The sequence below is a fragment of the Erpetoichthys calabaricus genome, chromosome 6, assembly GCF_900747795.2.
Source record: "Erpetoichthys calabaricus chromosome 6, fErpCal1.3, whole genome shotgun sequence".
NCBI lineage: Eukaryota > Metazoa > Chordata > Cladistia > Polypteriformes > Polypteridae > Erpetoichthys > Erpetoichthys calabaricus.
The window spans coordinates 48,612,649-48,623,308 of NC_041399.2; positions in this window are offsets into that span (position 1 = coordinate 48,612,649).

Genomic DNA, 10,660 nt, shown 5'->3' on the forward strand with positions numbered 1-10,660 from the left:
AATATTATTTTAATTAAAAGATTAATACCTATTAAATGAAGAGACCTTTGATAGTTTCACAAAAGTATTACTAGAAATGGTTTAGAAGCAGCTGGAGACAAACACTGAAGTTTTTAGAGGAATTTGATAAGGTAATATTAAGAAACCTAAGTATTTAGACTAGCAGCCATACCACATGCGCTTCAGAACAGGTCATCCACCTGAAGCTAAGCAGTACATGGATGGGAGACCATCTAGGAAAAGCTTCGGTTACTGCTGGAAGAGGTGTTAGTGAGGTCAGCAGGGGGGGCCTACCCATGGTCTGAATTGTGGATCCCAATGCCCCAGCGCAGTGATGGGGACATTGTGCTATAAAAATGCTGCATCTTTCGGATGAGACATAACATCGAGGTCCTGACTCTGTGATCATAAATGGACATCCTTCGTAAACAGCAGGATGTATCTATATGTCCAGGCTAAATTGCCCACCACGGCCTAGTCATTCTGGCCCCCTAATCATCCCCCATCTCTAATTGTCTGTCTCTCTCTCACCACTTCACCACCTAACAGATAATGTGTGGGGAGTGTACTGGTGCAAAATGGCTGCCGTATATTATCATCCCTGTGGATGCTACACATCAGTGGTGGTTGAAGTGGCTCCCCATTCAATGAAGCGTTCTGAGTAGTCCGAAAAGCACTATATAAATGTAAAGAATTTATTATTATTATTATTATTGTTGTTATTATTATTATTTTTATTATTATTACACCTCAAATTATGAAAGAATGGTGGTACAGAAATGAAAAGAAAGCAGGAGACAGGGCTGAAGGTAGCAGAGTTAAAGATGTTAAGATTTGCACTGGGTGTGATGAGGATGGATAGGATTAGAAATGAGTACATTAGAGGGTCAGCTCAAGTTGGACAGCTGGGAGACAAAATCAGAGAGGCAAGATTGCGTTAGTTTGGACATGTGCAGAGGAGAGATGCTGAGTATATTGGGAGCTGGATGTTAAGGATAGAGCTGCCAGGGAAGAGGAAAAGAGGAAGGCCTAAGAGAAGGTGTATGGATGTGGTGAGAGAGGACATGCAGGTGATGGGTGTAACAGAACAAGATGCAGAGGACAGAAAGATATGGAAGAAGATGATCCACTGTGGCAACCCTTAACGGGAGCAGCCGAAAGAAGAAGAGGTGATACAGAAACTGAATGCACAAAATCTTTGCATATCAAGACACTCGACAACCTAGCTCAGGTGTGAAAAATACACATTTTACAGTATTTATCATCCCAGTCAAAATATAACCTGTCATTCTTGACAGGGTCATAATTGTGATTCCATCCAGATTTGATGGTGACAGGGTCTTTATGGATGCCCAGGTATAACTAAAGAATGAGGATAAAAGATATCACCCCTTGGTGTTTCAAATACGTTCAGTTAAGCATGTAACAATAAAAAGCGCTTTGGTGTTCTCCCTTGGGGTTTTATAGCTTGTTAACAAATGTACATAACAAAGGCTGTGCACTATATAAGAAAATATCTGAGGCTGGGCACAATTTATCAGGCAGTTAAGCCTCTAAAGCTACCCACTCCCAATGCCAGTGACTGTATCTAAGACTACAGTATTCAGATTTATTTGTTAGCAGTGATGCTGATAGAAACATACGACTTGTATTATTGGTTACAGTCTGTTAGTTTTAGAAATAATTTTCAAACACTATTGTAGCTAATACTGGCATCGGACAAGGTACTGTGCAAGCAAGTTCATGTACAGTAGTGAAACTAGCCATCTGCATACATTTTCCCTCAGTTTAGTGGACAGCAGATGAGCCAGAATTATAATGTCTGATCCTTCTCTTACTCTGCAAATGTGGGCAAGCACACTTTAAGACAGGTTCTAGCCATGTTTAAGGATAAGGCCAGTATTCTCCCACCCAACTAGATGGGGGCAGCACTGACCTGGAGGAGAGAGCACATGGTGCTTTTAAGGAGAATGTGCAGCTTAGAGGCTGCGACAGAGATCTGGGGCCTCATATATAAATGGTGTGTACACACAAAAATGTTGCGTTTCCCCATTTCCATGCGCACATCATGATGTATAAAAACTAAACTTGGCTAAAACCACGCACATTTTCACGCCAACTCAATCCCTGGCGTACGCAAGTTCTCCGCTAGGTTTTGCAAACTATCAGCACCCAGGGTCAAAGCAGTGCTTTTGTTCCAGTGTGGTTTCCCTTTCTTTTTTAGATGCACATCCCTGATGGCTTTACACTGAAATTAACCGTATATTGTTTATTAGTTTAAGGCATCTGATTGTAATTAACCCGTAACAATATACAGAATGGCCAAACTATTCAAATACCACAGCTGCTTTAGCGTTGTTACTATCAAGTATTTATCCCACTATATCTGAGTGTGGAATCACAGCTCTCAAACAGCTGATCGGAAAGAGAATTATCAGTATACAGCATCAAGCACACGCTACCTCAGTCATGCGCTATTTGAACTGCTCCCATATGGCAAACGCTTCAAAGCCTTTCCTGCAGGGACCTCGCGGTTTAAATACAGTTTCATCCCAAGAGCTCTAAACGCACTCAATCTGTCCATCAAGTGCTCTTTGTAGAACTGTTTGTACCTATAAGTACAATTACCTCACTGTAAACTTGTGATAGTTATAATATTGCACAACCTGAGCCACTTTATATTTACATATGATGACAATATCTTTTTTAAGATGAAACAAAGCAAAATATGCTTTTTACATTATACAGATAAAATTTTAACATCATTTAAATAATCTATATTGTTAATAATTAAACATGTGAGGACACGGTGTCACAAAGCTAGCTAGTTCAGGGATTGTTCCTACCTCGTTCTGTATTCTTGCTGGGACTGGTGTGACACTGGAAGGACAGATGGATGGAATAATTAAACATGTACTACGAAGATATTTCAATGTTCCTTAAAAGTTTTGAAGAATCGGCGTTCTAAGCTTATAGATGGTTTGACATCTATTACAGAGCTGATTGTGTGGTGATTGGGTATTTGGAGAAAGAAAAGGAAGGACAGGAATTGGGGGTTAGCATGTTTGAAAGAGTCAGTACTGCTGCAATAAATTATTTCATCGAAGGTTGTCACTATCACTGCGCCACCGTGTTCCCATGTTTAATAACATGCTTTAATTCCTATCATCATGAAAATTATATCAAGTATACATCTCAGTATTTAAATTATTCCGAGAACTGTAATATCACGAATGTAATGGATTCTGTGTCCCGTTGGAGGAAGAGAAAGCCCATTTAGGAAGCATGTAGTGATTCACACACATAGAGCACAAAGAAGAACACATACAAAACAAAGCATTTAAAGTGCTACTTTAGTTACGATGGTATTTGAGAAACTAGTAAATTAAACGATTTTAAGATAAAGTTTATGATGTTCTACTTTAATGACAAAATAAACTACATGATTAAAGTGGAAATTTCAAGATTAAAGTTGACATTTCAAGCTTTTTTGCCATTGACTCACAGATGGTGGGCTACAACTCGCCTTTTCACGGCGACTGTGACATCTGACAGCTTTTTTATTTTGGGTACTGTGTGACTTTGTGAACTTGAACTTTCAAGTTTCTCCGACACTTTATGTCACTCGATCAACTTCCTTTTGTTGTTTATACCACTGTTTAAACCAACAAATATTACGTTTTTCCTTCCCTCCACTTGGTATTCACTGAAAATCTTCTATTTTCCTCCATGCTTTTGCCATTGTCTTTTCACAGAACGCTGAGCTTAAAGGCTATTTATATTGATTTGCATATTCAAAGAGGCGTAATTCTGGGAGGAGTTGGGGAGTGACAGCAGGCGCGTGCACGCACATTACTTTTCACACTGACTGGGATTTATGTAGCGGAAGAACGTGGAAGTTGGCGAATGCACAGATTTATGCATGTGGATATTTTTGTGCGTACGCACATTTCCACTTTTGTCCGTACACCATGTTTTAGTGTGAATTCTATGCACGGCGTTATGCATGAGGCCCCTGGTCCTTTAACGGTAACTAAAGGCTCAAGGGTGTTGGGATTTCTTGTCAGGAAGTCCTTGTAGCAAAAATGACTTCCCCAGCCTGAGAAGTATGGTTTAAAAACACTGCATAGTATAAATATCATTCAACTTAGAGCTGGAAGAGAGCAAGTGAGCGTAGGAGATGGGAAGAGACAAAGGGAGTGTCTGAGAGCACTTTCAATTAAGGAACAAAGGAGGTGTTGTTTCTTGATTTTGGTGTTTATGCTTTTCCTTATTTATTTCTTCATGTGCCTTTCATTTTGTTAGCATTTTCAAACTTTTGGTTTTTATCTTTTTATGGGTGCAGAGAGTCACCATGATCACCACCCCACCATAATATATGTTAAATACACATGTATATATAGGTACTGCATAAAGCATATGTTAAAGACATTGTAAATTTTAGGTAAATGTGCAGAAAGCCAGGCAACCACAAAAATAATGCAATTGCACTTTTCCCAGCTAATGACAAAGCTGACCCGGGTCACCTGAAAATTGAGTATTACATTTACAGGGAATCTCATTGATGTGCCACAATAGATAACAGCATTCTGAAGATGAACCTTCATTTACAAGCCTGGTATTTTGAAGTTACAGCTGAAATTTAAAGTTACAGTAAACCACTAAATGACCTTTTATTCTGCAATATTCTCCTGTTCTACTTTTTTTTTCTTTTCAACTTTGTTTTTTCATGGATTCAGGCATGGCCTGGGGCACAAACTGTTTGATTTTTACTCTGCACATTTAAGTTGTGTTCCTTTGCAAAAATAATCATGGTGCAGACACATGACTGGAAAGGTAATAAAATATAAAGGGGACACAGTGAGTGTTGAGTTATGCTCTCTCTATTAAATTAAATGAATTTTAATATATTCTTGTCACTATACTCTTTACACTTGACAGTACTACAACTATTACTACTACTAATAATAATACCGCATTGTGCTTTGTAGCCTCTGCGATTATCAAGTATTGGATTTGCCATTTTTTTCTACCTGCTACTTATTAATAAAATTGTGCATAATTATATATTTTAAGTCAAAATAGTTTTCTCCTTCTGTGCTGCCTTTAATTTGTAATATCAATTAACTTATAGCTGAAACAGTCAACCAAGCCCAATGGGCTTCCATCTTGCCTTGCAACAATAACAGCAATTTATTTCTTGTATAACCCAAACTCACACAAGGAATGGCTGAATGGGCTTTAACAGGCCCTGTTTTTAACAACTCCCCCAGCCTCAGCTCCCTAAGAAGACAAGAAAAAGCACCAACAAACAAAAACCTTGTAGGAAAAAAACAGAATAAATCTTGGGAAAGGCAATTCAGAGAGAGACTCCAACCAGGTAGGTTGGACATGCAATGGGTGTCAAAAAATACACAAAACAGAACACAAGATGGCCAATCTATCATTTTCATCTCAGAAATACAACAGTACAAAATACTATAATATACTGTATATGGATACAGATATGTTAAAATAAATCAAGAAACATCCATCCATCCATTATCCAATCCACTATATCCTAACTACAGAGTCACGGGGGTCTGCTGGAGCCAATCCCAGCCAACACAGGGCACAAGGCAGGAAGCAAACCCCGGGCAGGGCGTCAGCCCACCGCAGGGCGCGCACACACACCCACACACCAAGCACAATTTAGAATCGCCAATGCACATAACCTGCATGTCTTTGGACTGTGGGAGGAAACCGGAGCACTCAGTGGAAACCCACGCAGGGAGAACATGCAAACTCTGCGCAGGGAGGACCTGGGAAGCAAACCCGGATCTCCTAACTGCGAGGCAGCAGTGCTATCCACTGCGCCACCGTGCCACCCTAAATCAAGAAACAAGTACAAGCTAATTAGCATAAATAAAATACAACAATATCTTTCCATCAGTGCATTGTAGAACCATGGCCAAATTGTAGTAAAGGAGTCAGACAAGCAAGACACAGTCAGAGTTCCAGAGACCTCAGCCAACCCACCCCCTCCTCCTCCCTATTGGCCATTCTCAGTCATGTCAGTGCTGCGCTGGCCAATCTGATAAAAGGGCCCTTCTATCTGATAATTCCAATGCTCCTTTATCTTAGGTGACTTATGCATAGGCATGCAAGCAAGCAACCACGAGGCAGACTTTAGGGGGCTCCTCTGAGGCCGAGAAGTCAGTCAGTCAGCATGAGGTTGGCATGCTGGCCCATTTTTAAATGATTTCTATGTAATATGTCATTAATCAGCTTCCATCTAATGTGGCCCAACGCATGTAAGATTTGTTAGAGACTAACCATTGTGGAAGAAAGAGGAAGAAGACAGGAATAGTTCAATCAATTAGATTTTTATTCAGTCACAGTGGAGTACATGGATTCTGCGTTGCAAGGCAGAAGAGCTAAGTTCCATTTTTCGATTGGCTTTTTATAATTTCTACTTCCTCCCCCTTCCCCTTATTTACCAAAAAACACATAATATAATTTACTTAAGCATTTTATTTTATTACTCTAACTTAAATTACTCTGTTCTTATTTTTTTTTACTTGTCAGATAGACCCTAAAGAAGGAAAGGTCATCTTTCCTGTGTCAAATAGATGCGTTCCTAAAGAAACTGGAAATTGTCCTAGGTCAACTTACTGCACCCTGTCTTATGACAGACGCCTGTATGAATAACCTGCCGTTATAGCAAAACAGCTTTGTCAGCTATTAACCCCAAGTAGCTTTCAAACAGTTAATTTTTCTTTCACACCATCATTGTAGGGAGCCAATTTACATATATTGTTAATACATGTACTGCATATCCCCTGTATCATACTTAGTGCCAATGCTTTAAACAAAACACCAAGCTTGGAAGAGGCAGTAAGATTTTTAATTGTGTTTGTTAGTCAATCAATACTGCTGTATGTAAATAGCCTACTTTTATTCAGCTGTTTCAAAGAGAAGTTTATTTATTAGACTAATGAATTTCTTTGCAAAGTGCCATCCACTGCTTTTTGGAAGCAGAATTTTATAGTAGAGTCAGAAGGCCCAGTACTAGCAGAGGTACACATAGCCATTGAGTCCACATACTTACGTAATGACACCAGCAGCAGTTTCTTCTTCATTGGCTTAACAACAAGCCACCAGTGCACATACTGTGCATACAACAAATTCCTCATTGCAGATATTGTTAAAGACGACAAAACAATGTGAAAGGGGTGGGGCACCACCCCGTTTAGCAATGAAACAAAACACAGAACAAGTTGCAGGAAAATCTTTGCAGACACAAGTCCAAAGTAGAACTGAACAAGATAGCTGGCTTCTGGTTTATAAAGTCGATCGTCAGGAAGGGGCAGGAGGTAAACAATGGAAGTGACATCTGCGGTGGAGTGGCTGTCAGTCTTCCTTTCAGCAAGGTTGCCGGTTCGAATCCCCGCCACTGCTCTGCTGGGCCCTTGAGCAAGGCCCTTAACCTGTAATTGCTCCAGGGGCGCTGTACTATGGCTGACCCTGCGCTCTGACCCCAAGGGGTATGCGAAAACTACCAAATTCCTAATACAAGAAATTGTATAAGGCGAAACAAAGAACAAAAAAAAAACAAAAAACTGTCATGTCATCTGCTGGTGTTGGTCCATTGTGTTTTCTGAGGTCCAATGTCAACACAGCCGTCTACCAGGAAGTTTTAGAGCACTTCATGCTTCCTGCTGCTGACGAACTTTATGGAGATGCAGATTTCATTTTCCAACAGGACCTGGCACCTGCACACAATGCCAAAGCTACCAGTACCTGGTTTAAGGACCATGGTATCCCTGTTCTTGATTGGCCAGCAAACTTGCCTGACCTTAACCCCATAGAAAATGTATTGTGAAGAGGAAGATGCAATACACCAGACCCAACAATTCAGAAGAGCTGAAGGCCACTATCAGAGCAACATGGGCTCTCATAACACCTGAGCAGTGCCACAGACTGATCGACTCCATGCCACGCCGCATTGCTGCAGTAATCCAGGCCAAAGGAGCCCCAACTAAATATTGAGTGCTGTACATTCTCATACTTTTCATGTTCATACCTTTCAGTTGGCCAACATTTCTAAAAATCCTTTTTTTGCATTGGTCTTAATTGATATTCTAATTTTCCGAGATACTGAATTTGGGACTTTCATTAGTTGTCAGTTATAATCATCAACATTAAAAGAAATAAACATTTGGAATACATCAGTCTGTGTGTAATGAATGAATCTAATATACAAGTTTCACTTTTTGAATGGAATTACTGAAATAAATCAATTTTGTCATGATACAGTAATCCCTCCTCCATCGCGGGGGTTGCGTTCCAGAGCCACCCGCGAAATAAGAAAATCCGCGAAGTAGAAACCATATGTTTATATGGTTATTTTTATATTGTCATGCTTGGGTCACAGATTTGCGCAGAAACACAGGTGGTTGTAGAGAGACAGGAACGTTATTCAAACACTGCAAACAAACATTTGTCTCTTTTTCAAAAGTTTAAACTGTGCTCCATGACAAGACAGAGATGACAGTTCTGTCTCACAATTAAAAGAATGCAAACATATCTCTTCAAAGGAGTGCGCGTCAGGAGCACTGAATGTCAGAAAGTGAGAGAAAACCAAACAAATCAATAGGGCTGTTTGGCTTTTAAGTATGCGAAGCACCGCCGGTACAAAGCTGTTGAAGGCGGCAGCTCACACCCCCTCCGTCAGGAGCAGGGAGAGAGAGAGAGAGAGAGATAGACAGAGGAAAACAAACAGTGAAAAATCAATACGTGCCCTTTGAGCTTTTAAGTATGCGAAGCACCGTGCAGAATGTCGCTTCAGGAAGCAGCTGCACACAGAAGGTAGCAACGTGAAGATAATCTTTCAGCATTTTTAGACGAGCGTCCGTAGTGTCTAGGTGTGCGAACAGCCCCCCTGCTCACACCCCCTACTTCAGGATCAGAGAAAGTCAGCGCAAGAGAGAGAGAGAGAGAGAGAGAGAGAGAGAGAGAGAGAGAGAGAGAGAGAAACAAAAGTAAGTTGGGTAGCTTCTCAGCCATCTGCCAATAGCATCCCTTGTATGAAATCAACTGGGCAAACCAACTGAGGAAGCATGTACCAGAAATTAAAAGACCCATTGTCCTCAGAAATCCGCGAACCAGCAAAAAATCTGCGATATATATTTAAATATGCTTACATATAAAATCCGTGATAGAGTGAAGCCGCGAAAGGCAAACCGCGATATAGCGAGGGATCACTGTATTCTAATTTTATGACCAGCACCTGTAGTGTTTGACTTCCCGGTCCCCAACCCTCTCTCTACGTCCTTTTTAACTTAGATTTCTGCTTCAAAATTTTTGCTCTATTTAAAATGCTAAAATTCCTACTTACTGGTTTTTACCTTAGCTAGCTTTTCTGTTTTCATTTCTTGATCATTAATTTGAAATCTTCTAAGACTGCTTCTTTCTGTGCAGTCACTACAGCTTGTTGTCCTGTTTTATTTCATGTCTCACTTGTTGTGCACAATCTCAGTGTTCCACTTCCTGGTCATTTTTGCCCCAGTCTGGTGTCAGAACATCTATGCCTTCGATCTTCAATTATGAACCTAGTTTTAATGCTTTTTGGGTTAAATGGCCTAATTATTTATAATCTTGCTAACAAACATTAGCTATATATTTCATCTACTGGGCGAATATTTGTCCAGAATGAACTTATACTACCTCAAAGTAGGACATAAGAAGTATTTACAAAGCATTTTAGTCTAAGTCCCTGCTAAGAGTAGGAATTCGTGTTTGAGAATGAATGACATTGAAATTTCACAGCATCACTTGCCGGAAATTGACAAAAGAAAAAAATTGACATTCCCACAACTTGATGACATTTTGTTGTTTCTGATCCAAATGCTGAGACTTCACCCCAATTATAATAATAATAATCAAAGAAGAAGGAAAACATAATAAAGTAGGATAGCTGAGCTGCATGTAATTTTTGCCACTCTTCAACATTATGAATAATGTAACAAACACCAAGATAGAAAGACAGAGACACACACCGAATGAGAGTAAAACCTGACAATGGGCAAATTTAACAATGTATGCTCCTGGGATTGTTGCATCCTATGCTTTTTGGGATGGGCTCCAGCTTCCTGTCAACCCTGCTTAAGATAAAGTGGATTTAGAAAACGGATAGATGATTGGGTGATCCACAGCCTTACTTTTAGATGAATCATCTTCCTGCTGTTAGTCTTACTGAAATTAGCCACGGCTATTCTTGCGCTGCTTCTGAAGTCACATTCACTCTTCAGTATCCCGGTCATCTTCCACTGTACTGTGCCCATCTGTGTGATCCCTCCTTATTTTCTATGATGCTTTGTTTACCCAGTGTCTTGAGAGTCTCCACCTTCTTTTATTTCCAGCCCCGCCTTATTCATGGTAATATGCCGGCTACTACAGTAGAGTTTGCACGCAAGACCACCTCTGTATTGATAACTATGATATTGCTTATGATTCACACGTGTGCTCAGCCATATTTGGGTCAGCGATTTTTGTTTATATGAATGCTGCTTGCTTTATTACTTTCCGTAGAATGCTGGGTAAACGTATAAATCTTCATTATTAACTCATGTATTGTAAGGGCATTTAAAGAAATGTGACATAGCCACCTCATCACTAT